This window comes from Balaenoptera ricei, chromosome 7, assembly GCF_028023285.1.
Source record: "Balaenoptera ricei isolate mBalRic1 chromosome 7, mBalRic1.hap2, whole genome shotgun sequence".
NCBI classification, from domain to species: Eukaryota; Metazoa; Chordata; class Mammalia; order Artiodactyla; family Balaenopteridae; genus Balaenoptera; species Balaenoptera ricei.
This window is the reverse complement of record NC_082645.1, coordinates 102,327,725-102,354,513: the sequence shown is the minus strand read 5'-3', so window position 1 is coordinate 102,354,513 and position 26,789 is coordinate 102,327,725. Positions and strand designations below refer to the sequence as shown.

The 26,789-nt window shown below is 55.3% G+C and overlaps 1 protein-coding gene across 7 annotated transcripts in view; it reads left to right on the top strand.

Annotated features, from left to right (window-relative positions):
• TNS1 (tensin 1) overlaps positions 1-26,789 on the top strand; it is a 186,460-nt gene that overhangs the window by 43,701 nt on the left and 115,970 nt on the right. The window contains exon 1 of one of the 7 annotated variants that reach the window (XM_059928656.1): positions 4,934-4,942. The exons of the other annotated variants lie outside the window; for them this stretch is intronic. The gene's annotated coding sequence lies outside the window, so the exon portion shown is untranslated. Of the gene's footprint in view, positions 1-4,933; positions 4,943-26,789 lie in introns of those variants that run through there. 7 annotated transcript variants of the gene reach the window in all.

Genomic DNA, 26,789 nt, shown 5'->3' with positions numbered 1-26,789 from the left:
TGGGCTGTGAAGCCCAGCCTCAGGAAGGAAGGGAGGGAGAGGGGCTCTGTGGGGCAGCAGGGTGGGGTTTGGCTTCTGGAGTCAGCTCTGGAGGGTGCCCTAACCAGGGGGTCCCAGGGGTGGCCCAGAGATGAAAGCACCCTGGAGGACAGCCCAAACTCATCCCCAGCTGCAGGGGGGTGGTGTGGTCAGAAGGGGGAGGGTGCAACCCAAATGCACAGACTTTGACCAATTGCCTAGGGCGACCCCCAGGGCCTGGCTCCCAGCCAGCTGTGTGTCGGGTCCAGCAGGATTCTGAGGGCCAGGGCCTCTCCCCTTGGGGTCTGGGCATGTGGCCCTGTCTTCTCTGTGGTGGAGGGAGAGGAAGAGAGCTGGGGCCAAGGGCTCTGGAGGGGGTGGTTCCAGCAACTGTCCCTGGAGGCCACTCCCCTGCCTCCACCCTAGGAAGATTTAAGAAGCCAATCCCTCCCTGCTGGGTGTTTGTGGTCAACTCAGCCCAGCTCTGAGGAGCTTCCCCTTAGTACTGTAAGAGCCTGGGAATCTGGCCCAGTGAACGTGGGGGTCAAGGGACGTGGTGCCCTCCAGGGGGAGTGCTGGGACCCGGAATGCCCAGTTGTGCCATATGGTGACAGAGCCTTGAGTTGGAAGACCTGGATCCAAATTCCTCCTCCTTCATCAGCTGCTCTGTGATGTTGGGTGATCGCTTAACTGCTCTGAGCCCATCTCTAAGACTGGGATAAGAATCATAGTCACTTTCCAGGTTTTAATGGAGGTCTGCATGGAAAAGCACATGGAAAAGGTTTGGTGCAGGGTGGGCGTTTAAATAGGGATGAAAATGAAATGAAGGAGCCAATGAGTTCAGCTCTGGGTTGACACGCCTCTCCCTCACAGCCCGATGTGGGGCTGAGAGGCCCGGGAAGACGGCATTCAGTGCTCTTGGGCCTTGACCTTTCTTTCTTCTGACTTTCTCTTGGCCATTTTTTCTCTGTCTCTCTGTGTCCCTCTGTCCCCCTTTCTGTCGCGTCCCCTACTCTCTCCATGGCAATGCCTAACTCAGCACCTGGTTCATTTTCCCTCTCTTCTCGGTGGGCTCTCTGTGGCTCCATGGGCGGCCCGCCACCCCCAGCTCCCTCTCCTTCCTCCCTCTGGGTCCCTGCTTCTGACCCGCTCTTTGTCCCACTCTCTCCTCCTGGCTTTTCTGCCCTCCGTGTCTCTAGCGTCTATCTGCCATTAACAAGCATCCATTGAACGCCTGTTAGATGCCAGGCACTGCCCGGCTCCTTTCTGTGTTCTGCATCTCCTTGCCTCCCAGCTGCCGCTTCTCTCCCTCCCGCCCCGTTCGGCCTCCTGCCCTCCCTTCCCCCAGCTGCACTGGGCTCCAACACTGGTATTATTCAGTTTTATGAGAACCCCCCCAAGGCCTGCCCCTGAATGGACCAACCACAACTGGAACCAGATGTGCAGTGCTGTGCTTGGGGATGGGAGGGAGGAAGGGAGGGAGGAGGGAAAGGGGCATGGACTGGCTCAGGGAGAGGGGAAGGAGGGTTGGGGGATGGGAGATGGGAAACCCTGGGAATCCTGAGTCTTCATCAGCCTGGAGGAGGAGGAGCTGGGAGGGGACAGAAGGGCTGAGCAGGCTTCTTCGGGAAGCAGTTCTGGCTGTGTGTGTGTGTGTGTGTGTGTGTGTGTGTGTGTGTGTGTGTGATCAGCTGTGGGACAGCTCTTGGAAATAAAGGGAAAGACCGCTCTTCTTTGAAAGCCTCTAGTTCCTTGACTTCCTCTCTGTGTGGTTTTTAGAGACTTGCTGAATTCATGGTTCTGTACCCAGGTGTTGGAGCAGGAAGGCTGGGATAGAGGGAATGATGGTGGAGCGGGGGATGAGAGCGGCTGGAGGACGGTGTTTCTCAGAGCCCCCTGCATCTGCTGCAGCCCTGGGGTGGGTGGGATGCTCCTGGGACATCTGTGTATCAGTCTGATGGTCCCCATGTCTTAGCATACTCAGGTTTTCTGTCTGTGATAATATAACTTTGACGATAAAAGTCTGCATACAGTTATCCTGGTACAGCCTTGTGCCGAATTAAGCGTTTAAAAGAGCCCTTTCATTCAATTTTTAACTCATCATCCATCCATCTCTCCATTATTCACTTATTCATTACACATTTATTGAGAATCTACTAGGTGTCAACGTTGTGCTAGGCCCTGGACAAAGTTGGAAAGGAGAAAGAAAAAGACAAGTAGATCTTTGCTCAACTGTTGGGAGATACAGGAGTGCACCCAACAAGTGTATGTCACAGCATTAGCATTTGAGCGAGAGCCTCGGGTATTCAGCAGAGGGGTCAGTACCTACCAAATAGCTGGAGAAGGATCCATAGAGAGTGTGGCTTTTGAACTGAGCCCTGAATGGTGTGATGGCAAGGCTCAAAGGGCAGGGCTGCATCACAGAGGGTCTCGAATGTCATGCTGCAGAGCTGGGACTGGATATGGTAGGTTGGGGGGAGCTAGGGACTATCGACTATCTGATGTCAAGCAGGATGATAGTAGGTGTGGGTTGGAAGGAGGCGATGGGGAGGATGGCACTTCTGCTCTTCTGTGACCTGGGAAGAGGGTTCCATTTTTATTTTTATTTTCTTATTTTAATTTTTAAATTAAAAAATTTTTTTGGCTGCACGGCATGGCATGTGGGATCTTAGTTCCCCGACCAGGGATTGAACCCACGCCCCCTGCACTGGAAGCACAGAGTCTTAACCACTGGACCGCCAGGGAAGTCCCGAGGGTTCCACTTTTATAGCAGACCCCCTATCCACCTCTAGAAGAGCCTAGATGGCTGACATGGACTACTGTCACTTCCCTCCCCTGACCAGGGCTGGCCCAAGCCCCTGAGCGGCCCCTGGTCTGCAGGGGGTGTGAGGGTTAGGCAGGATAAGGCTATTTGGAGACAACTTTGTCTCAAAGTTGGGGCAGTGAGGGCTGGGCAGGGGCCCCAGGAGGCCTGGGCCAGGTTTTCCTACACAATCTCAAAGGCATGTTCTGTGGGACCAGGTCTTTCCCATCTCTGGTCAGTTCCCACGTACTTACAGATTGAAGACACTGTCAAGGTTGGTAGGTTCTGAGATGCTGGAATTTGGGACTCTGGGGGGCCAGCCACAGCTGCTGCCCCATCACTGCCCACCGACTCTTCCCGTCTGGGAGGGGATGAGGTCATCTTGCTCTGGAGGCAGGGGGTGGATTCAGTGAGGCCTCTGTCTCCGCCCTCCCCACGTAAGGTCCTGAGAAGGTGCCTCTCTCCCTGTCTCTGTCCTCCTGGGCTTCACTGTCACGGATGGGGGGGGGTTTGGGGGAGCAGCCCTCTAACGTGCTGACCATCTCTGTGACGCTGGCCCCAGATGCCACCAAATCTTTCCTGAGGCTGTTTGTTCCTCCCAGGCCTCCCCTATCACTTTACTTTTTGGAAAATTGAAGCCTGGGGAAGGGTTTGGCTGGATTCATAAAATCAGTGAGCATTAGAACTGGAAAAGATCTCCAAGACCTTTGGATCCAAACTCATCGGACAGCGGGGGAAACTGAGGAGGCTCAGAGATGCAGGTCACGGGCCCAGGACCTCACAGGAGGGTGGCCCAGATGGCCAAGAGAAGGACCTTTGAATCTCTGGAGGGCTGAGTGGTGGGGAGCTTGGCTCTGGAGCCAGCCCGTAGGATCAGAGTTCCTGCTCTGCACCATCCTGTGTGGTCTTGGACAAGTCAGCTAACCGCTCCAAGGTCACTTTCTTCAGCTAAAATAACAAGGGAGATTCGAAGATTAAGTGAGAGAGAGAATATTCTTTAGGTGCCAGGCATACAAATAGGTATGCAGCAAATGCCTTTTTCCTTCCCCTCAGAATAATCCTATCTGCTTCTTTTATCATTTGTAGGGTACCCCAAACTTCAAATCACATTTCCCCCAATATTTTTAATTGTAAAAATTTTTTTGCATATTGAAAAGTTGAAAGGATAATATGGTAATCTCCCTGATTCTGTAATAAACACTTTGCTACATTTGCTTTATCACATTTCTATCTCTCCCTCCATCAATCCGTCTTATTTTTATTTTTGGATGTATTTCAAAGAGAATTGAAGCATGCATTTCATTAACGAGAGTTCAATTCAAATCGTTTTTGAATATACAGTCACAAATGTCCTAACTCAGCCCAGAGAAAAAAGCCAGGATTGTTATCCCACATTTGACAGAAACGAAAAAAAAAAAAAACAAAACAGGTTCAGAAATGAGATTTTAGGTCTCCAGTCACCAAAATGAGTTGGACACAGCATAAGGCAGAGCAGTTTACAAAAGTTGGGAGTTGCTATTATTATTATTGTCTCACCAACCATCCTTCTCCACCCAGTAGCCCTTGGGCCATTTCTCTGTAGCTGTGTCTCTTCCATGGGGTCCTGGACCTCTTGGCATCCTGCCCCCTCTGCCCTGCAAGCCCTCTGTCCCTCCCTTCAGGTCCCCTGAGAGGCTGCTGGGCTGGAGGCGGAAGGGGGGGGGCACCCTTCTTGGCATGCCTTGCCTCAGGCATACGTGCCCTGCCGCCCAGCTGGCCGAGCTGGGAGCTGGACGTGAATGCCCTGGCCGAGTGCTTCAGGGGTTAAAGGAGGCGGCGGGCAGACTGCTGGCCGGCTCCGGGAAGGGGGAAGGAGGAGGCGGTGCGCTGATAGCCCGCCCGCCTCTACTGCCAGGGGAGGGAGCCGGGCGAGCTGCGCCCTCGCTCAGTTCCCAGCAGTGGCCCTGGGACCAGCTCTGCCCCCTGCGCCCACTCCCTGCCTGGACACAAGGCTCACTCACGCCCTCCTCTCGGCAACCAGCTTCTTGCCAGCCACAGCTGCTGCCCCATCACTGCCCACCGCCGCCCCCTGTCCTGTGAGCCCAGACACCCATCCCACCCAGTGGCTCCTCTGCCGGAAAGGTGAGTGTGGGGTGTGCGTGTGTGTGTGTGCGTGTGTGTGCGTGTGTATGTGTGTGGCGGGCTGTCGGCACTGGTGCTGTCAGGACCACCAGTGGGGCATAAATTAGAGGAGGGGGGAGGTCAGTCTGCCTGGTCACGTGCCTCTGGGCTAGGTAGCCCCTCCAGGCCAACATGTCAGTCCCCTGCCGCCGTCAGTGTCTGGTTCTGGCAGGGGTGTCTGGGGCGCGGTTGTCCCTGCTTGGACAGAGACCAGTCACAAGGAGTTTTGTTTGCTGGGGAAGTTGCTGGTGTCAGTGGCTGCTTGAGACCGAGGCCAGCAGGGACGAGTGGGGAGGGACACACTGACCAAAGCAGGGGGGAGGCTGGGATATTTAGTCTCCAGGGTCCCTTCCCTTGCCTGCCTGCTGTCGCAGGGCTGCCTGGGGGCGAGGACCACGACACAGGCGTGGGCAGCTTTTCCTCTCCATTTCTTTCCTGGCCACGGGCGGGAGCTGTTACTGGGCACCTTCTTCCTCCTTGGGGCTCTTCTTGCTCCCACTCCTCGTCTCCCAGGGGCAGCCACGTGTGCGAATGAGGGTCTGGCAGGCTCAAAAAGGTTTCCCACTTCACTCCCCTCAGCGTGGGCCCGTGCTCCCTTGCCCATGGGCACAGCCTGGCATGAGTGCCCCCTGCCGCCCTCCCCCAACCAGCAGCTCCTACTCCTTTCTCACCCCTCTGGGTAGAAATAGCTAATCCAGGTTGTTAATGAACACACACACGCAGCTGCCTTTCACCCCCCAGCTCCTTCCTCTCTCCCCACCGCTCTCTCCTGCCCTGACCCTCGGTCATGCCTGCCACCCCTTGCCAAGCCCAAGCATCCATACAGAGCTGACCTCAGTGTCTGTCCCCTACCCCCAGTTCAGGACCAGGGCCAGGACTGCCTCTCCAGATGTTTTTAGGTTGGGCACTGTCTTAGAAGAGGAAACTGGGAGGGTGGTGACCAAGGGGTGACCAAGAGAAGCCCGCTGTGCTCCCAAGCTGGGCTCCCTGCAGGGGGTGGTGGGATGGGGTTAGGGGACAGGATGGGTGCTGGGTAAGGGAGGAGCTGGCTTGGGGAGGGCAGAACAGGCGGCTGTGGAGTGAGGCTTAGAGGGGCAGCTGGAGGTGAGGGTTCTAGAGCCTTTGGGGACAGGGGCTTCTCTTCTGGGAGCCCCAGCGTTCCTTCCATGTGGCAGAGCCAAGCCAGGGGTTTGGGAGGGTGTTGAGGGAGTACCCTTTTTCCTCGAGTCTCTGCTGGGCCCCTTCCTGCAGCTGCCTGGGTCGGGTGGGGACCACTGTGGCTCAGACTTGGCCTTAAGTTGCTCCCACCCCTGCCAGCTGGCGGCTACTCCAGTCTCCCCCACCCTCGCTCTCCCCCAGGACCTCAAAGCTTGCTAAGGCTAAGGCACCCTCTGCCCTGACCCCTCTGGCCTAGGGGAGTAGGAGGCAGGACCTGGACCTGGCTCTGGAGGGGGAGCTGGCTGGGAGAGCTCTCAATGGGATCAGTGCTGGGATCGCAGCGTGGGGTTGGCCTTGACTCTGCTGCCCGCAGAGGGCAGGGAGTGGAGACAGTGGGCCAGGGCCTAGGAGGGTCTCTCAGCCAGTCTAATAGGACTGGGAGCCAGGACTTTGAGCCGGAGCTGAGAATTCTTGGGTGGCGGAGGAGGCAACCTGGGAACCTCTGCTTCCAAATCCCTGGCCTTGAACCCTTCTGGCTCTCCTTCCTGATCCCTCATCCCATGCTTCATCCTTCACTTCCCTCAAAGCCCCAGTTCAGAATCTCCCATGGGGGCTGCGGTGTCCAGAACTGTAAACACCGGGAGCTGGTGGCCAGGTTGGAGGGGGGCCGGGGTGGGGTGCAGAGGAGTTCAGAGACGAGGTTACTCTTTGGTGACCATCTTCTCATGGCTGATGGACTGTGGCTGAAGCTTTGGAGTTTGGGAACTCTCAGTGCCCTGTTTCTACTGAAGTAAGAGTAGGAAGCAAAGGGGCAGAATGGATTTTAGTTTGGTGAAGGAAGCTCAGCTGGGTTTAACGAAGGGCTTCCTAACAAACCCGGCGGGTCAGCAGGAGAAAGGGCTGCCTTGTAAGGTAGTGAGCTTCCCGTCTGGGGGTGGGGAGTTCAGACAGAACTGGACAACAGCTTGGAAGGATTCCTGAGTTGGGATGTGGTTAGAAGGGATGACCTTGAAGGTCTCTTGGGATGCTGAGGTCCTGGGATTCTTAGAGTCGGGGAATTCTCTGACACCCAGATCAGGGAGCAGGAAGGCAGTGGCCTCTGGCCTGGGGTGTGGGCACAGGCAGGACCTCTCAGGGTCCTCCTGCTCCCTGCCATGTTTGGGGAACAGAGAGCCTGATGCTCTGCTCTCACACCCATTGCTCACTGCCCCACCAGGTCTGCTTCCTGCGAGGATTTTGAGTTTCTTCCGATTCCTCTCGTCCCACTGCTTGTCTTGCCCGGCTGGTTAACCCCACAAGGGCTGGAGCAGACCTCTGGGCTCGGGGCACGGTGTAGGATGGAGGGGACCCCTGCTCCCCTGCAGTTAGAGCCCACATCCCGCCCTGAGGTGCTAACTGGGGGCAGTAGGCAAGGAGGGGGGTGTGCTATGAAGGTGGGCAGCTTGAGCCCCTGTCCAGCTTGCCCCCCAAAAGGGGCCTCCCCAGCCTGCCTGGAAATGGTAGGCAGCGGAGCCAAGATCTGAGATGGGAAAAACCCAGGGGCAGCACTTCTCTGAGCCTTAGTTTCCGAATTTTGTAAAATAATACAGGGTAGTCAGGGCCGCTAGAAGTGGTTTGTGTAACTAACTGCTGGGGGTGCCAGCCAAGGGCGTAGTTCTAGTGCCTCTCTGGAGTGTGGGAGGAGCCGGCCACCTGCTCCCCACCACTGGCCTCTCCAGACCTGTTTTCCAAGGTTGGGGTGGGGGGGCTTGAGGGCAGAGAGGAGAGGCAGGGTGTAGGGGTGGGGTGCAAGATTTCTGAGCGCCAAACCCTGGGAGACTTGGGCTTCCCTTGATGGAGTGTCAAGGTGGGCTTCTGGGGTGGGCTCTGGACCCACACTGGATGTCCCAGCCTGCCTCTCTCTGCAGCCCCTCCTCTCTGGATGCCCTGTGAGCCCTTTTCTCCTTAGTGGAGAGAGCGAAGGAGTAGGGTCCTGGTTTCAGCTGAGGATGAAGTCCCTTCTGATGTCTAACTTCAGTACCTTGGGACCAGATGAAGCTGCTCAGTTAGGATGCTTCTTCCTCTGGTCTGACAGGGACCCAGTGGGAGGGGCAAGAAGGCGAGATGCTGAGTGTGCCTTTGAGCCTGGAGAAGTCAGGGTCAGAGCTGGGATGGCCGGCAAAGGGTTTCACGTGCAGCTGCTCTGGCTTCTTGGCTTATTTCTGGGGCCTTGAGTCTCTTTCACCCCAGAAAGGGAAACTGAGGCCCAGTCGAGGGATAGGTATCGAAGGGGGGCAGAGGAAAGCTCTCCCAGTTACTCGACTCTGAAAAAAAAGGAATCAGAAATGGGTTGGTGCTGCGGGAGGGAGGGAGGGATTTGGGGAGGCTGGAGGGACTTTTGTCCCCAGCACCGTCCACCCATGGCCCTGGTCTTGGCTTCCAAAGCTATTAAGCGTGCAGAGGTGTGGGCACCAGCAAGCTGGAATGAGGGTGGTGGTGGGGGGCAGGGCTGCCAGTCCTGTGGGCCACGCCGCCTCCCCCCCGGGTGCCCCCTCTGTTATGCATGGTCACACGCAGCCCTCCCCTGCTTCCTTCTCGCCAATCACCTGAAGCACTTTCCCATGGTGGGGGGCGGGGCTGCAGAAGGTGCAGCTGGGTCCCTGGCCTGCCTCTAGCCAGGTTGGTGACCTTGGCCATCTTCCTACTTGTCCACACTTCGGTTTCCCTCAGGGAGGGTGGTCGGTCTCTGTGGGGTTGGGGCTTGTGTGGGGTGGGGGGTGGTAGGTGGGTCCAAGCCCGTCCCTGGCGCTGCCAGCCCCCGTCCCTCCTCCAGGGTTAGTCTGGGCTCTCTAATCCCTGCCTTTTTAGGGCTGCAAGCCTGTAGCTCAGGCCTGGGTGTTCCAGGAAGCAGAGAGGGACTGGCCCAGGAGGGCGGCATCCTGGGGAGCTGATGGGGCGTGAGGGGCTACAGGAGGGCCCGAGTGGAATCCTGTCTTTCTGCCATTATGGGGTGAGGGTCCCAGTCCTAGGTCAGGTCCCCCAGGAGACTTCCTAGGCCTTTTGCAGCGGAGAATATGGGACCCCTCAGTTCTCCTAGCCCTTGCAAGCTTCCTGTGTGCTCACCTGTCTTCTAGATGGATTACACGCCCCTTGAGGGCATGCCTGTGCCACTTGCCTCCCTGATGATCCTTGTTGTGCCTGGCACAGTGCTGCTTAGCACGAATCAACTGACTAATGAGGGGCAGACGGGTGAGAGTTTTAGTTTAAAAAAATTTTTTAAAATTTTATCCTTTAATGCAATTTTTAAAGGTTATGTTCCATGTACAGTTATTACAAAATATTGGCTATATTCCCTGTGTTGTACAGTACATCCTTGTAGCCTAATAGTTTGTACACCCAATAGTTTGTACCTTCCACTCCCCTCCCCTTATATCCCCCCACCCCCGCCCTGCCACTGGTAACCACTAGTTTGTTCTATCTGTGAGTCTGCTTCTTTTTTTGTTATATTCACTAGTTTGTTGTATTTTTTAGATTCCACATATAAGTGATATACAGTATTTGTCTTTCCTTGTCTGACTTATTTCACTTAGCATAATGCCCTTGACAGTTTTAATAATAATTTCTGCCTCATAGTGTTGTTGTGAGGATCAGATGAGTTAGTTCACTGAAAACACTTTGAACAGTGTCTGGCACATAGTAAGTGCTCAATAAATGTTAGCAATTATTATTATTGTTATTGTTATAATTATTACTGGCGGTGGTGGTGGTGGTGTCCTTCCAGGAGCCGAACTCTGGGTTGGCCCTTTTCTCTCTTGTTGTGGTTGTTCCACCCCTAAGATAGGGAGGGTTACGGGACCAGAGAGTGGAGGAGATGGTAGCATCATTTTCCCCCAGGGGGTCCTAGCATCAGAGCCCAGGGAAGAGACGTCCTCCCCCACTCCAACTCTGTCTCTCTCTGTGATTGGGGGCTGGTAGGGAGATAAGGGGACCTCTCGAGGCGTTCTCTGCCCAGGGAGCTGTGTTTATGGAGAACTCTGAGAAAGCTGCCATCACTGTAAACAAGATGCATTATTATAAACCAGCCCAGGCTCCCCTTCTTGGATCCCATCCATTCCTTGATGAGAGTCACTGAATCAGAGACTCCCAGGGCCAGCAAGGACGTGGCCTGGCCTCCAGGCAGGCCACTCTTGACCTCCGGGCAAGCTACTCTTGACCATGGACTACACCCATAGGGGTAGCAACTATATTTTAAAGTGAGATTCCCCAAATAATGCTGCAAGTTGCTGTGTCTTATACCCTCTAGGTCTCTCTGAAGTCTAACCTGCATCCCTCTTTTAAATTTCTTTTTATTTTTGGCTGTATTGGGTCTTCGTTGTTGCGTGTGGGCTTTCTCTAGTTGCGGCAAGCGGGGGCTGCTCTTCGCTGCGGTGCTCGGGCTTCTCACTGTGGTGGTTTCTCTTGTTGAGGAGCACAGGCTCTAGGCGCGCGGGCTTCAGTAGCTGTGGCTCGCAGGCTCAGTAGTTGTGGCTTGCGGGCTCCAGAGCGCAGGCTCAGTAGTTGTGGCGCATGGGCTTCGTTGCTCTGCGGCATGTGGCATCTTCCCAGACCGGGGCTCGAACCCGTGTGCCCTGCATTGGCAGGCAGATTCTTAACCACTGGGCCACCAGGGAAGTCCTAACCTGCATCCCTCTTGCTGCAACTTTACTTTAGTCCCTTATTGGTAGGAGGTGGGGGAGAACCATGCCCAGCCTTTCCTGCAGGCCTCAGAGCTGGGAGCTTTGACCCCGTGGTGGCAGGGGCAGGCTCTTGGCCACGCTCCCTCACCATCTGAGGCCTCTCTGGGGTCCTCTGCTTTCTGGTGCCCCTGATGTTCCTCATTAGTAGGGGTCAGCCCTCAAGGCCTGCCAAGCTACACCCTCCACCTAGCCCTGGTTCCCACCCAGGGAGGCTGAGGTTGCTCCGGGTTGGGGGTGTGAGCTCCATTTCCGGACCCCTGGCCCGCCCAGTTGCAACTGTAAAAGGCATTAAGCTTTTTTTTTTGGAGAAAGAATGGGCTTGGGCTGATGATGATGACAGCTGCGAAGGGTTCCTGAGCTCAAGCCGGCCCTATCTCGCTTCCCTTCCTCAGCCCCTGGTCACCTCTGCCCCATTGCTAGGCCATTGCTCATCTAGAGGAGGGGCTTACCTTTGACCCTTGACCTTGACCGGACCTGAGTAGTCAACTGGTCTCCGACAGCTCTTTATGGGGAGCAGCCTGTGGGTTCAGCATGGGGCTTGGTGCTGGTGAGGTGGGGGGGTGCCCGGGGGCAGACAGAGGGCTTCAGGGGACGCATAAGGGAGGGTTTCTGCCCTGGGGTCCCTGTGGCCGAGGGCAGTGGGAGAGCAGGGCTTCTGCTCTGTCCCTGGACTCTGCACCAGTCCCTTCCCTTGCTGGGCCTGGTGTCCTCACCTGTAGGATGGAGGGCTGGAGAGGTGCTGGGCTGGAAGAATCTGCGAGTCCATTTCCCTGCCGGAGCCTCCTCCCCCGGTCCCAGGCTGTGAACTTCACCTTGCATTGACCTTGCTTCCCTCCCCACCCCGCCCCCCCACCTCTGGCAATCGCTGGCAGGAAGTCCTGCTGATTAGGGCCCTAATCACCAGCTGAGACTCCCAGAAACAGCCGAGCTGGTAGAGCAGAGAGGGGCCACCAGGCCAGGAAGGGGGAAGCACGGGGAGCTGCCCCCACCCAGGGTGACATGGGCTGGGGTGTTGGCTGTGACTAGGGGGCACTAGATGCCTGCTTGGGATTGGGGTCAGCTCCTTGGGCTGGGGCGGTGCCCGGACACCCACTGTCAAGGCCGTGTGGCAGCGGCTGAGTGCAGCTGGGCACACTTAAAAGCCTTTTTGGGCATCTACCCTCTACCACGCAAGGTGCCAGGGGTATGTATGGGGCTGGGAAGGCCAGGGAGACATGGTCTAGTAGGAAACAGAGGGGAGCAGACAGAGGGTTTCTGCAACATGCAGAGGGGGCATCAAGCAAGAAGGAGTGCACACGAGCTTGTGGAATGGAGAAAACTTTGGAGAAGAGGTGCCATTTGAGATGGGTTTTGAAGGTTGAGAAGGACTTCGGCAGGAAGGAGAAGGGACAAAGGCTTCTTCAGGCACAGGGGAAGGCACGCACAAAAGCGCAGTGGCACGCATGTAACGATGGATAAAATAATGGCTCTAGGCCTGTGTCAGAGTCGGACAGGCTTGGGTGTCCCTCCCACCTCTGGTGATTACTAGCTGTATGACGTTGGGCTGAGGCTCAGTGTCTGCATCTGTAAAATGGGGTTAATATGCAATCTTATAGAGGTATGGTGGGGATGAAATGAAATCGTACTTGTGAAGTGCCTACTTGTGAAGCTCAGTGTCTGCCATAGGCCAGGCCCACAGAAAGTGGTTTGTGTGGGAAAGGCTGACTTTGGAGGAGCCTGGAGGTGTTGCTTGGGGTCCGGCTGTGGGGGATTTTCTGGGAGAGGGAAGCAGCAGAGGGCCTTAACGTAGGAGAAACACAAAGAGGGTGTTATTTAGGAAGGTGATTTGGGTAGCTGTGAAGGCTGTACTGAGCCACGGAGACCGGGGACAGGCCACAAGTCCAATCTCCGGGAGTCCCCGGGCTGGGAAACCCTCTCCTGGGTCACTTCACGCCTCTGGGCTTCCTTACCACGTGCTGTCCTCCTCTCCTGGATCAGGAGGCTGGGGATGTACTGAGATCTCCCTCCTGAAAGATCTTTCAGGACAGAAGAGAGCCCTCCTTGGCAAGGCTTCACACATGAAGGGATGGATGACCGCAGCAGGCGGGAATGAGGGTAGACTGCGGGCAGCTCCCATTTCTAAGGAATCAAGGGACTCCTTTGGGGGGGCTGTCCTTCACCACCTGCCCGGCACCCAGTAGGTGCTTACTATTTGTTGAATAAATGCATGAACAAGGGTGTCCCCTGGTCAGTGCGGAGGCAGGGGGTGCCCAGCCTGACTGTAAGTGGCTTGGTTAGTGTCCGGACAGGGACTGCCCATCTGTAGCCAAGAGGAATGTTGAGTGTTGCAGAGGCCAGGTGCTCAGCAACTGCATGGATGAGGGAGCGGAGATTTCAGGAGCTTTAACTTCCCGGAGTGAGGTCCTATCACAAGGGCAGTGTGGCATGGGGGTCAAGATCACAGACTCTGCAGCCACGCTGTCTGGGTTTGAATCCTGACCCCACCTCTCACAGGCTGTGTGACTGCCGGCAACTTACCTAACCTGCCGGTGCTTGAGTTTAATTCATCTGTAAAATGTGGGAACCAGAAAGAACCGTGTCTTCTGGACATACCGCATGACCTTTGGTTATGATTACTGCTACTGTTATTACTGTTGTGGATGCAGAGGGAGAGAGCTGGGCAGGGGCTTCTTGGCAGAGATGAGAGCAGCTGCCCAGAGGGGGGTGGGAGAGCGCTAGAGATAGAGGGAGGCTTTGAAGAGTCCTCGGTGCCTTATGAGCTGCCTCGGACACCACACACGGTGCTGCCTCTGCTGTGGCCACAGCTGAGCCGAGCTGAGCGTGGGAGCGGAGGCAGCAACCAGGCCTGGATTCCAGGCTGGAGCCCTGGGAGACGGGGGCGAGCCAGGGCGAGGGGTGGGGGAGGAGAGGTGAGCAGAGAGGAGGCCAGGACTCTCCCTAGTCCCCAGCTGGGACCCCAGGAATTCCTTCCATGTCTCTTGCCAGAGGGCCTGGCCTTTTGGCTCCAGGGCCTTCAGAAGGCCTGTGGTCCATCTCCCTGCTTCCTGGGCAGACTGTTTCTGATGCCCCTTCACTGTTAGAAAGTGATTACTCTACGCTAACCATCATCTGGCTGCAACTCCTTTCTTCCCTCTTCAGCTCACCTTCAGCTCTCCCACCGCCAGTGTTGTGTAATGAGCAGCTGCTTTGCAACAAGGGAGAGTGAGGGTAGACTTCAGTGCCCTGCCCTGACTTGGGGCAGGGGGAGGGGATTAGCTGGAGGGACTGGTGGCAGGGGGGTTCAGGTGGCCTGTTTCTAGTCCCCCTTTGGCACTGAGTGACCTTGGGAAAAGCACTTCCCCTCTCTGGGCTTCAGTTTCCTCGTTTGTGAGATGAGAAGGTAGAGTTAGGAGAGTTCTTGCTTTCTAATCAGTGATGAAATTCTGCAAGTCCAAGGATCTTTCTGAACAGAGAGGCTCTTGCTCTGGGGGCTCTTGGAAGAGTTGTCCACCATGGACGTGGGGGCCCTGGAGGGTCTTAACGCATCTACTGGGAAGCCTGCTGAGGTGCTGAGGAGGTCCATTCCAGCCGTGGGACTGGAAGATTCTTTGCTCAGTGACCTCTCCTCCAGCTCCATTTCTTAGAACAGAGCAGAGGGCAACAGCTGTCAGAGTTGAATGGGCCAGAGTTTCTGGGTCTCTGTCCCAGTGATTCAGGTGGGGATGTGCTGGCAGGATTTGAGCTGGTGAAGTGAGGGAGGGAACTGGGCAGATCTGCCAGCTCCCCCTTGGCCACGCTTAGAGGACGGAGTAGGAGTAAGTGATGTGCTGAGCAGTGGACGTGCAGAGAGGATTGAGTAACAGTTGTGAGTAATGGCTCAGTGTCTCTGCCGGGCAGGTGGCTCTTAGACTGTACAGAGCTGTCTGGGGCTCCGGAAATGCTCCCTGGAGGCCAAGCCACTGAGTCACGGCGGCCTGAGCTTTGCTGCCACTGCCCTCCTTAGGAGTTGGGAGTCCAGCCCCAGCCCCTCCCCGCATCTATACCTCCACACCCCCTTGGCCCCATAGCTGCCCTGTTTTGTCCTCTAAGCACCCTAGTGACCTGGATTGCCTGAAGGAGTATAGATTTTGTATTCTGGCTGTCCTGGGTTTGAGTCCCAGCTCAACTGATCATAACTGAGTGGTCTTGGGCAACTCACTTTTCTTGTTGAGTTTCAGTGGCCTCACCTGGAAAAAGCGAGTATTGCCTGTAGTGCATATTGTTGAACGGGTTAAATGTGGTACTATGTCTGAAGTACACAGTACACGGTAGGTATTCAAATAAAATGGTTGTCCCACAAGCCCTAAACTCTGTTTTGCTTCTCCTCACCACCTCCACCTCTAAAATTCCTGCTTCTGTGCCTTCATCCCATAATTTTCAGGGTGCTTATCCTCCAATTAGATCTGCCCCATCGTTTGTGCACATGCCGTCCTGTTTCTGCCACCTCCTACCCAGCTTCCATCTGTGTGCCTTACCCCCTCACCTGCTCTAGCAGAAGGACGGGCAAGGCTCAGGTGGCCCGGGCGAGTCCAAGGGGAATTTGTCACTTGTCCGGCTGCAGTGGGTGGTCAGGCTCCTGTGGGCACCTCACATCCCCCACCTCTGCTGGTTCATGCTCTCCCCTCCCCACTGTCTGCCCACATGGGTCATTTTCCCCTCTGGCTTTCTGAAATCAGCTGAGCTCAGGGCCATGCAGACTGCCCCTGCTAGTAGGTGTGCTGGCCATGCTGCTGTGTTCCCATCTGTGCGGCTCTGCTTGGGGCGGGGCGGGGAGGGAGCACCAGGGAGTGACTTTGCATCTGCACCTGGCAGTGGTCCTGTGGCCTGTGTGCATGCTCTGCGTGTGCCTCGGGGCGTCTGAGCTGTGTGTGTGCCGTGTCTCTGGGTCACTGGGCCTCTATCTGATGTGAGTTCTCTCTCCTGTCCAATTAAAATCTGCCTGTTTTCCCAGCCAGATAGAGCCAGGTCTTCCGCTGCCTCTCCCTCCACCCCCTCTTCCCTCCAGACCTGGTTTCGGATGTGTGCATCTTGGAGGGCCTCCCAGGGAACAAGGAAACATTGCAGAGGGGTGGATATGCGTCAGATGGAGCTGAACAATGCCGGTGACAGCCAGGCCTCCGCTGGCCTTCAGTGCTGGCCTGGCTTCAAGTCTCTGCTGCTGGCTAATTGGGATCGAGAGGGGGCTTCCTGCGACTCGGCCACAGATGGATTTAAAGGAGCTACATGGAGCTGGGCTTGCCCTGCCCTGCCCTGGGGACCTCCTGTTCCTGGGGCTCCTGGTGCAGTCCATCAGAACAGATGGGGTTCCAGAACACCAGCCCTTGACAGGCGCTAATTGTGCGGAACAATCACACTAACTCCTCCTGTCGCTGCCATCTGTGGCCCAGGAGTTTTCTACATGAGTGAATTTTCAGATAATTGAAGCTTAGGCCACATAAGAGTCGAAAGCTCCAAAGAAAAAAAGGTGAATTGCTTTGATGGGAATCTTTTGCATTGTATTATACTGCTCCGAGCTCTGACTTAAGGTAGACAGGACCTTCCTCTCATTCTGTTATTGTTCCTCAGTTTTTTCCTCTGTAAAGTGGGCATATGAACAGAACCTACCTCACAGCATTCAAGTGAGGATTACATACGTTGAGACATATCAAATGCACATAGTATGCCCCGTACAATTTGCGACCCTGTAAATGAAGGCGCTGAGGCATGGAGAGGTGCAAGAACTGCATCCGGCTCAAATAGAAGGGAGCTAACGTTTTCCAAGCATGTGCTATGTTCCAGACATTTTCACTCATGTCATCTCAGTCAACTTTATTTTGTCCTCCCAACCACTCTGCAAAGTAGGTCTCCTTATCCCCAGTTTACAGATGAGGAAACTGAGACTCGGGGAGGTTCAATAAGGTCTCAATAGCCGGTCTATGGCAAATGGGTATTTGAGCCCAGGCCTAACCTAGTCCAGGGCTTTTCTAATCCTATCTCTTGTCTTTTGGTTGGAAACTCATGATCCCTCAGTGTGTTCAGGAATTTGGAAATGAGGGTCCACAAGCAGAAGGTATTATGATCTATCAGAATTGAACCCACTCCCAGTTACCATGTTTGGGTTAAGTTCAGGGTGGTTTAGAGTCAGGTGATGAGGCAAAATGACCTTTAGGGGTCTAGGCAACTCAAGAGCACAGATGGGCTTTGAGAATACAGAATTTTCCTCCTGTTTGCTTTTCTTTCGGCAAGCCTTAAATCTTTAATAAAAGGAGGTAGGTAGGCATCAGGAAGGCCTTCCTGATCAGCATCAGCATAGGGCAGTGATGCAGGCAGCATAGGGAGGCTGAAGAACCAAAAAAACTTTAGGGAATTTCTTCAAATCCAAGGTGTCTTCTTTTTCCCCCCATTTTAATGTTTCTGAACTTGGAATGCACCTTACGGTTGAAGTGTACAATGCATTTCGGGTAGCATTTCCTCCTCAAAAGCTCTTGTCCAGTTGATGGTGCCCCAGACAGTCAGTGGTATCTTTGAGATTAGGAAACAGAGCCGTGAACACCTGTGGTTTGCAAGGCCTCTTGCAGATGTGGAAGGGAGAGAGAGCTGCAGGCCATTGTCCTGCCCTGAGAGCTGACTATGGCCGAGTTTAAGAAAGCAAGAGGAACCTCTGATATCTGTGTGGGTTTGAGGGTGGCCCCTAGCCCTGGAATTCTCAGTCTGAGGCCTCGCTCAGCCCATCTTCTCCTCCACCCCCCTGCCCCAGCCTTCCCACCAGGGCCCCTGGTGTGCTCCTTGGCAGTTCCTGAACCCTCTGGCTTCTTGGGTTTCCCCCTTGCTCTTAAATTTTTTTCCCATGCATCCTTCCTGCCTTACTGTTTTAGCACAGCTTAGGGTCAAAGGCTTTTGTCCCTTAAAGTTTTCATCTAAGGTCAGAAACCCTCATGGGGAGTGAGAGGATGGGGCAGTCTCCCTCTGGGTGTAATTTCTGGAAAAACAGATGGACTTGAATCCCAGTGAAATAATAACCCTCTTCATACCTCCATTATAGCAGTTACTGAGCTCTTTATAATTCTCTGTTTACATGCCTGTCTCCTCCACTGGGCACAGGTTCCCCTCCTGGACCAGGCCTTTCTTATTCCTCTCTGTCTCCATAGCTGGGAAAGTGGCACCAAAGGGCCCTCAGTCACTGTTGTTGAAGGAATGCTTGGTCTTGCTCCTGTGCCCATCACCTCCCCCCTGTCCCCAGTTCCACTAGAACCTTGACCACAGACCGCAGCCCTTTCCTTCACCAGATTCTTCTAGGAACTTCCTAGAAGTGATGTTTTCTTTGCTGCAGGCCATGTCATCCAACCCACCTGCTTTAGAACAAATGGCCCTTCTCCAGGCAGGGAAGAAGGGCTGGGGTTTTCCCTGCTCTTTAGATCTTAGGAGAAGGTAACCTTGAAGTCTGCATTTCAGACTCCCTGTTCAATGTCTCCACTTATATAACAGAGGCCCTGCTTCCTCTGAGTCCTCCAGGCTGGGTCCCTCAGTGGTGGCTGATTTCTCCTCAGTCTTCTTATATCCCCTTGTACTGCTCTCGGTAACCTCGCTCCTCTGCTCCTGACCCCAGCTCAGAGCCTCTTTTCACTTTGGTCTCTTCTTCTGCCACCCCCCACCCCCACCCCTGGCCCAGACATCTCCCCGGCCCACCCACCTCAGAGGCTATGCCCCCCATGAAACTCTACCTGTGACCCCCCGACTGGGCAAGGTGCTATGGTCCTGGGCAGAGCTGAGGCTTGGGGTGCCACCAGGTTGGAACTCTGGTTCCACTACCGACTGGTTGTATGACCTCAGGCTAAGCATGTTACCTCTCAGAACCTCGTTTCCCCATCTGTAAAATGGGCTGATAACCCCTACCTCACAGTGTACCATATGGGAAAAAACCAAACAAACTTGACAGTGGTGTTCTCTGGCTGGAGCACGGGCTTCGAGGCAGAGAGGTGAGGAATGGGACTGGAAAGAGAGACACAGCCAGGTCTCGAAGGGCCGTGAGGACCATATTAGGGCATCTGGACTTTATCCCATGGAGCTGGGAGCCATGGAAGGACTTCAGGCAGAGGAGTGGCATTAATGGCTATATGCCTTGTAGAAATAGTTCTCTGGCTGCCGAGCAGAGAGTGGCTTAGAGGTCTGGACTGAGGGCAGGAAGGCCTGTGTCAGGGGGCCGTTGTAAGAATCTCCATGATTAAAGAGACTAGGGGTGACGGGGTGGTTTGGAGAGTTATTTGGGTGGAGGAATTGACCAGGCTTGGTTGGGGGGCAGTGTAGGAGGAGTGCAGCCAACCCTCAGGTTCTGGCTGAACAACCTTGGGTGGCCCGCAAATTGGGTGGTTGTCAGTAGCAACGAGGGAGCCCAGGAGGAGGCAGAGTTGGGGCAGGGCCGTGAGTGCAGGATGCTGACCAGTGTCAAGCCCTGGGCCCAACTGTGCCTGTGGCCCCGCATGCCCCACCCTTGTCATTGCCGACCCTTGGCTCCCCTCTTGTGCTCCCAGGGCCTGGCGCATAGGAGGCACTTGGTACCTGTTTGCTGGACTCATCTTCTCTGATTTTCTGCTCATGAGAAGTCTGGCCTGGCATGGAACCTCAGCCCTCCCAGGGTCACTGACTTTGGGTGTGGGCCAGTGTGGCCCCTGAGCTGGGCCCTTGGGGCCCCAGCTTGGGTTCCAGGGCGGGCAGATCTTCAGAAGAGATGTTCTGCCACCAGCTAGGCATCCGGCGATCTGGGTGCTATCTTATGCCATCCTCCGGGTAGGCTCTGCAGGGGGCTGGCTGCAGAGGGCAGGGCCTGCTGCTAGGCCTGCCCCACCTGCTTTGCTGCTGCCAGGACCTTCTCGGGAAATATCTGCTCTGAAATATCACAGTCCAGCGGGCTCAAGAGGGTCAGGCACACCCGGCCTTCCCCTTGGATGGCGTTGGGCTGTGCAGGTCAGGGCTGCTGTGTGTGGGTGTCGCTAGAAACTTCTCTCTCTGGAGAGCCTCGTCTTGAGTGTGTTACAGGGCCTGGAGGCTGGCAGAAGCTGGGGCGGCCAGTGAGTGGGGCCTGAGGAAAGGCTCCCGAGATAAGAGGGAGGGTTGGGCTACCGGAGAGCTGCTGGAGCTGGGGGGGGCGGGTTGATTGGGTCAGTGGTCCAAGAGGAGCCTGGCAGAGGAGGATTTGGGGGAGGGGGTGGGACTGGGGCTCTGGGGGCAGTGACCAGTGTCGGCTGTCTGGGTCGCCCCTGTGTCTTGTCTGCTTGGGTTCTGAGTCAGAGACTGCTGGGTTTGGGGAAAGGGCCAGGCCCCCTCCTTGCCCCCGGCTGGCTCCCTGGCCCTGGAGGGGACTCTGGGCTGGGGCATGGCTCCCCGCCCCTCAGCTCGAGGTGTCCCTGGGAACAGGCCCCATCTTGCCTCCAGGAACTTGACGCAGTTCCTTTCCCGGTCCCGAGCAGAACTCTATATAAGGGAAGGAAACAGCCGAGCAGGTCGGGACCAAGCTCTGGTGAGGATGGGCGGCCTGGAGGGGAGGGCGCAGGCCTGGGGAGGAGATGGGGCCAGGGCAGTGGCCCCTTCCTCCCCAGGACCCCCCTGCCCAGGGCTTGAGGCTCAGTCTGGGAGGCCAGTGTCTTCAAGCCATGCTGGGGCTCTGCCCCTTTCACCCCGGGCCTTGTACTGGCCCAGTCCCCGCCCCCCCACCCCCATGGCCAGGGCATTTCGTAGCTGCCTGACCGTGAGCACCCTCGGGTCCTGAAGGGGTGCACTCCTCACCCCGGATTCCAAGCCAAGCCCTGGTCCACTTGGCTGGGCCTCCCAGCCTGCCCTTGCCTCGCTGACAGGGGCCGACTGGGTCTTTCTTGATAGAGCCCACTGGACTCATAATGTGACCTCTGAGGTGCTGGGCTGTCCACAGACGGGGGGTCATCTGGCTGTGTCCTCAGTCATGGGGCATGCGGGCTGGATCCCCCTGGGATCATCGTCTGCATCATTCTTGACCCCTCTGGTGTCTCCTGAGTGGCCAGGGCTCAGAGGATGGCTGCGTCCTGGTCACAGGTTCTCAAGCGGGTCCCAGAGGGTGAGCAGCAGACAGAGCTGAGGGCAGGATCCTGGCTCTGTGAAGGGCAGGAAGGGGAGTGGTGCCCGCCCATGTTTTGGGTTGGGGAGAGAAGTAGAGGTTGGAGGGAGCATCGGTTCAAATGAGGTGGGGATGAGGGCCTGTAGGTTTCAGGGTGCCTGATGGCCCCTTGTCTCTAGGCTTTGGGGCTCTTCCCCCCTTGCTCCTTCCCCCATTACTATTAGTGTTACTGCACATCTCCTGCTTGCCTTAAGCTCCCCACCCTTCACCTCCCCCTGGTCCCTCTCCTACTCAGACACCTTCAGCGGCTCCCCAGTGTTGGCAGCTAGAAGTCTTAACTCCTCTGCTGGGCATTCAGAGTTGCCCATCGTCCAGCCTGGAAAGAGACTTTTTGGCCAGTCTGCCACCCTCATCTCCTTCCACGTGCCCTTCTCTTGGGTGCTGTCTCTTCCCTTCCCCCACCCTGTGTCCCAGCCAAAGGGGATTCTTTTGACATGGAAAGCCTTCCCACCTCCATGCCTTGTTTGTGTGGTTATTTCCACCTGAAAAGCCCTTTTCCCATCTCCACCTTCAAAACCTTATCCACGGACCTAGTGAGCTCCAGGCTCTGAGCAGAGCCCCAGAGCTTCTCGATGAAAATGACCCATGTGCTTCCTGCCCTCATGGGGCTTACGGGGGAGTCAGTGAGACACACAGTAGACAAACAGAAGCAATGCGTCCTCGAGGACTGGCTCGGGTACGCCCTCCTCCGTGGAGCCTGCCTGGGCCCCCCGAGCTCTCTCTGTGCTCTCACAGCCCCAGTGCCTCCACCACAGTGTGGGCCTCATCCGGCCGTGGGGACAGTGTGGCGTGCTGGGAAAAGCAGGTATTGGAGTCAGGCTGATTCGGGTATCAGTCCTGGCACTGTCACTTGGTAGATGTGCCATCTTGGATCTCACAGGATTGTTGAAGGGCTGCCTGAGATCCTGTAAGATGAGGATGCTAATAACCTACCTCAAGGGGGTCATGAAGGGTGAAGGGATAATGTACACAAGGGCTTAGAACCGTGCCAGGCACACAGTGAGCGTGCAGAAAATTTTAGCAACTACCATTTATACTTCTGCCAATACTACTACTTCTAGCTGTTCGGCTTTGGGCAAGTTGCTTAAATTCTCTGAGCCTATTTACCTCAAAAACTTGTCAAAAAGATTAAATAAAATAACGTATATAAAGCAGCCAGCTCACTGGCCAAAAGTGGGTGCTCTGCAAACCCCAGTTTCCTTCCTTTCCACGTATCTTCTGGTGTCATTCGAGGTGGGTGCCTGGAGTTGTTGGGACAGGGACGTGTAGCAGGTGTCAGCAAGAACTTCTCTGGAAACAACCCAAGTGTTGTATTCAGTAGTATTCTGAGGTATTGGGGGTTAGGACTTCAACACAAGAATTTTGGGGTATACAATTCAGCTCATAACATTTAGCGAAAAAAGCCAGAGACAAAAAGGCAAATATTGTATGATTCCTCTTGTATGAGATACCTAGAATAGGCATATTCATAGAGACAGAAAGTAGATTAGAGGTTATTAGGTGGAGATTGGGGAATTATTGTTTAATGGGTGTCGGGTTTCTGTTTGGGATAATGAAAATGTTCTGGAAATGGATAGTGGAGATGATTATACAGTATTGTTAGAGTACTCAGTGCCACTGAGTTACACTTAGAAATGGTTAAAATGGTAAATTTTATGTTACGTGCATTTTATTTTTATGTGCATTAAAAAAAAGGGACTAGCAAGACATAGGGGGAAAAAGCCCTTTTCTGCTCAGGATTATATGAAATGCTCGATTCAGAGGCTCAAGTGGTTCTAGTTTTGGCTGAGACCAAGGCTGTCCTCCAGCCCTGGGGGCCAGGTGGATGTGGGTGTGGGAAGCCTCTCTGGAGGGCTGGGATTTCATGTAACCAATCCTGAGACTTGAGGATGGGAGTGTCACCCAGTTGGGGACCAGGTCCTGCCACTCGTCAGGTAGTGAGGTGATGGGGGCGGTGGGAGGCGGGTTGGGTTTTCACCTACAGCTCTCCCCTTGCCAGCTGATTGACCCTGGATAAGTGTTATGATCTCTTCGAGCCTCCATTTCTTCATCTGTAAAATAGGAGCAATATTACTGACTCTGCAGTATTGGAGGGTCTCAGAGACATAGGCATATGGTAGGATTAACTCCCCTGCTCATAGTAGGTGCTTAACAAATGGCAGTGATTTTACCACTGATGGTGACAGGTGCTTCCTTTCCTCAGACCTTGAGTCTCTTTCACCTTTCCACAAATCTTTTGTGTGTACCTACTGTGTGCTGGGACCAGCGTGATGAACAAGACATGCTCCCTGCCCTCATGGCATTTGATTTCTAGAGGGGGAAACAGATTATAGACAAGAAAATAAACACATCTATTATTACAAATTGTAATTAGGTCTGTGAAGGAAGACATAGGAGTTCAGGAGAGAGAATATCTCTGTGTAATCTGTGTGTGTGTGTGTGTGTGTGTGTGTAACTTAAGGGAGTCAGAGAGGGCCTCTCTCTGGGGTGGTGACATTTAAGCCAAAGCCAGAAGGAGAGGAAGGACCCAGCTATGCAGACAGCTGGGCTAAGAACATCCGGGCAGAGGGAACAGTATAAACAGAGACCCTGAGGAAGAACAGAGCCAGGTGTGTCCCAGGGACTGAGAGGAGCCTACCCCTTGCATGTGGCTTTGGGTCCTGGACAAGGGGGATGGGCACAGAATGATGGTGGGGAGAAGGGCAGGGGCCAGGTTGTGCAGAGAGCTCTTTGCTTGGGCTGCCTGCTGACTGGTGCTTTAGACCCTCCTGTCCTGGGGGAGTCTCCGAGCCTGTGCCCTGTTGTTGGCACTGTGCCTGGGACCTTTGAAATTCAGAAAATATTAGTAGTGTGGGGCTGATGAATGCCAGGCGTTGGCCTCGATTGGGCCTGGTAACACTCACATCCCGGCATCCCCGGCTCTCTAATTGCGGAGCCGCACTGTTCTGCTGCAGTGGCCTTGGGCAAGTTGTTACCCTTTCTGTGCCTTCGTTTCTTCATCTGTGAAATGGAGATAATAACCCAAATGTATAACCCATACATTTAAAAAATATATATTTATTTATTTGGCTGCGCCAGGTCTTAGTTGCAGCACGCGGGATCTTCGTTGCCGCATGCGGGATCTTTTAGTGGTGGCGTGAGGACTCTTAGTTGCAGCACGTGGGATCTAGTTCCCTCACCAGGGATCGAACCCGGGCCCCCTGCATTGGGAGTGTGGAGTCTTAACCACTGGACCACCAGAGAAGTCCCAACCCATACATTTTCTATTAGGATCAAATGAGTCCTGGGAAAGGGCTTAGGACAGTAACAGACACATAGGCACATCCCGTAAGCTTCCTGTTACCGCTCTCGTTGTGTATGGCTCTGTGGAAATTCGTGTTTACAGGAGAGTCGACACAGCAGAGAGGGCAGGAGCATGTCTCTGTCTGGAGCCAGACTGCTGGGTTTGCATCCTGCCTTCTCTGCTGGACAGTTGATTAATCTCTGTGTCTTGGTCTCCTCATCCACAAAACTGATGCTCAGGGTGGTTGTGAGAATGGAGTGAGTTAATTTATGCAAAGTACAAAGCGCAGGGCCTGGCATGTAGCAAGTGCGATGGAAGTATTTGCTGCTGCTGCTACTTTTATTGTCGTTATAGTTTTCAGAATCGAAAGGCTGAGCCTCAGGCCCACCAGCACCCACTGTGTGCAGATGCGTAGTGGAGGGAGACCTGGGGAGGAGGCTTACCTGAGGCCGACTTCCTGGGCCCAAGCCCTGAAATCCTACGCTGCCAGCCCTGGGGAGGCAAATGGTGGGCATCCCAGCGTCTGCCCCCTCTGCAGAGGGAGGCTTCCTAGCTGAGGTCCCCAGGGGCCAGTGGGAGTGGTCACTGCTGGCCACAGGGCACGGGCCAGAGTGGCAGGGGGCCCTGGCTCTGCCTGGCACATTCCAGGCTCCTGAGAGGGTGGCCAGGGGCCAGGGTGCCGGAGGGAAGGAGAGAGCCTTTTAAGGAAACATTTCTCTGCTTAAAAAAAAAAAAAAAAATAGAGAGAGACAAGAAACACTGAAACACACAACAGAGTTAGTGGGCTGGCTGGCCGGCTGGCCTGGAATGCACAGCTGTGGGCGGTGGGTGGAGGAGGCCACTGGGGGGCAGCAGGCCACGAGGGGGCACCCAGGCCTCAGGCCCTCGGACTGAGGGTCCTCAGCTGCCCCTCAGATCTCAGTCCTCGGGGGGGACAGGGAAGGGACCTGGGGTCAGGTCCCATTTTTTCCACTGCCTTGGGGTGGTGCTGGGGGAGCAGCTCTCCCTCTTGTCTCAGAGGACACCTGTCCATCCTGCCCTTGCCTCAAAATGTGTCCGTAACGCCCTCTCTCACTTCCCCAAGCCCCAATCCCGAATGGAGACTAGCCACCCACTCTCATGGGTTGCAGGTGGAGACGGTGGCGGTGGACGTGGCTGGCCCGTGGCTGGCCCGTGGCTGGGAGGCCGTGGCAGTAGCCGGCAGCATGCCCTCCTCTTGCAGCTGATCCCACATTTAGGTTCCCAGCCTCATCCCAGCTCTAGCTCCAAGGAAAGTAGCAGATCAGGGCACGCTGCTCTGTGGATTGACCCGCTCCCACCCCGGCTTGAGGGCCCATGGGTGATAGGAGGAGTGGCGACAGGAGATGCTGGGAGCCTGGCCCCATGAGGTTGAAACCTACAAGCCTCAGAGTGGGATTTGGGGCTGGGGACAGGAGGAGACAGGCAGGAGGCCACTGCTGGATGCGGGACTCCTGCCCTCAAGGTGCCTAGGGGATAGCATTGTCCCCGTGGCTGAGACCTTGTCGGGTGGGCAGGGTGCCTTGAAGGCTGCAGCCACCTCCGGACTTTCCTGCCCTTCTGGCCTGTTCTTCTGGCATCCTCCACCCCACCCTTGGCCACTGATCAGCTGTGTGACCTTGGACAAGTTGTTTAACTTCTCTGTGCCCCTTGCACTTCAAACGGAGGTATAATAGTACCTACCTTATTGGGTTGTTGAAAGGATTACATGAGTTAACATGGGTAAGGCATTGATAATGATACCTGTGCACATTCAATATGCATTATATGTGTTAGATATTGTTCCTTCCTTTTTTTTTTTTTTTTTTTTTTGGCTTCATATGTGATTCTCCCAAGTCCTAGAGTAATGCTGAGTACAGGGTGATAGGTACTGAGGTTCAACTCAGGCTTCTTTGCTGGAGAATGAGGTGGGCAGGGAGCCTGCAGTGTGGCCGGGTCAAGAACCCAGGGGTGCTACCTCCCAGCCTCTCCACCCCTTCCAGAGCCCGGGACACACCGTCCCACAGGTATGGTTCCCTCCTAGGCGGGTATGTCAAGCTGGGTGATCCCTGGGGCTGGTCAGATGCTAGAACAGGGTCAGGTGAAGGAAGGGCCCAGCTGAGGGTGAGGCTTCTATGAACAGCCAGCTGTAGCCCGGGCTGTCGGCTGGGGCGGGGGCCCGGGTTGCCCACTGTTTGAGGAGGCAGCCCCCCACTCTGGCGATCCACGGCTTATGTCCAGACACCCTCATGCCCGGAGTGGGGGGTGAGGGGCGGGAGAGCTTCCCCCGCTGTCCCCTCTGTGGGCCCCCTGCCTGGTGTTTGGGTCAGGAATTAGAGCCAAGGTTGAGGTATGAGCTCCAAGAAAAACGTGTCCCAGCTAGAAGAAAGGAACACATTGAGTCTCTGATAAAGGCCCCTGCTAATTGTCAGGGTAGTGGTTTGGCTGCCCGGCCCCTGGGGAGGGAGTGTTATCTCAGGGAGTGTTGTCCAGCCCCCTCCCTGCCCTCTCCCT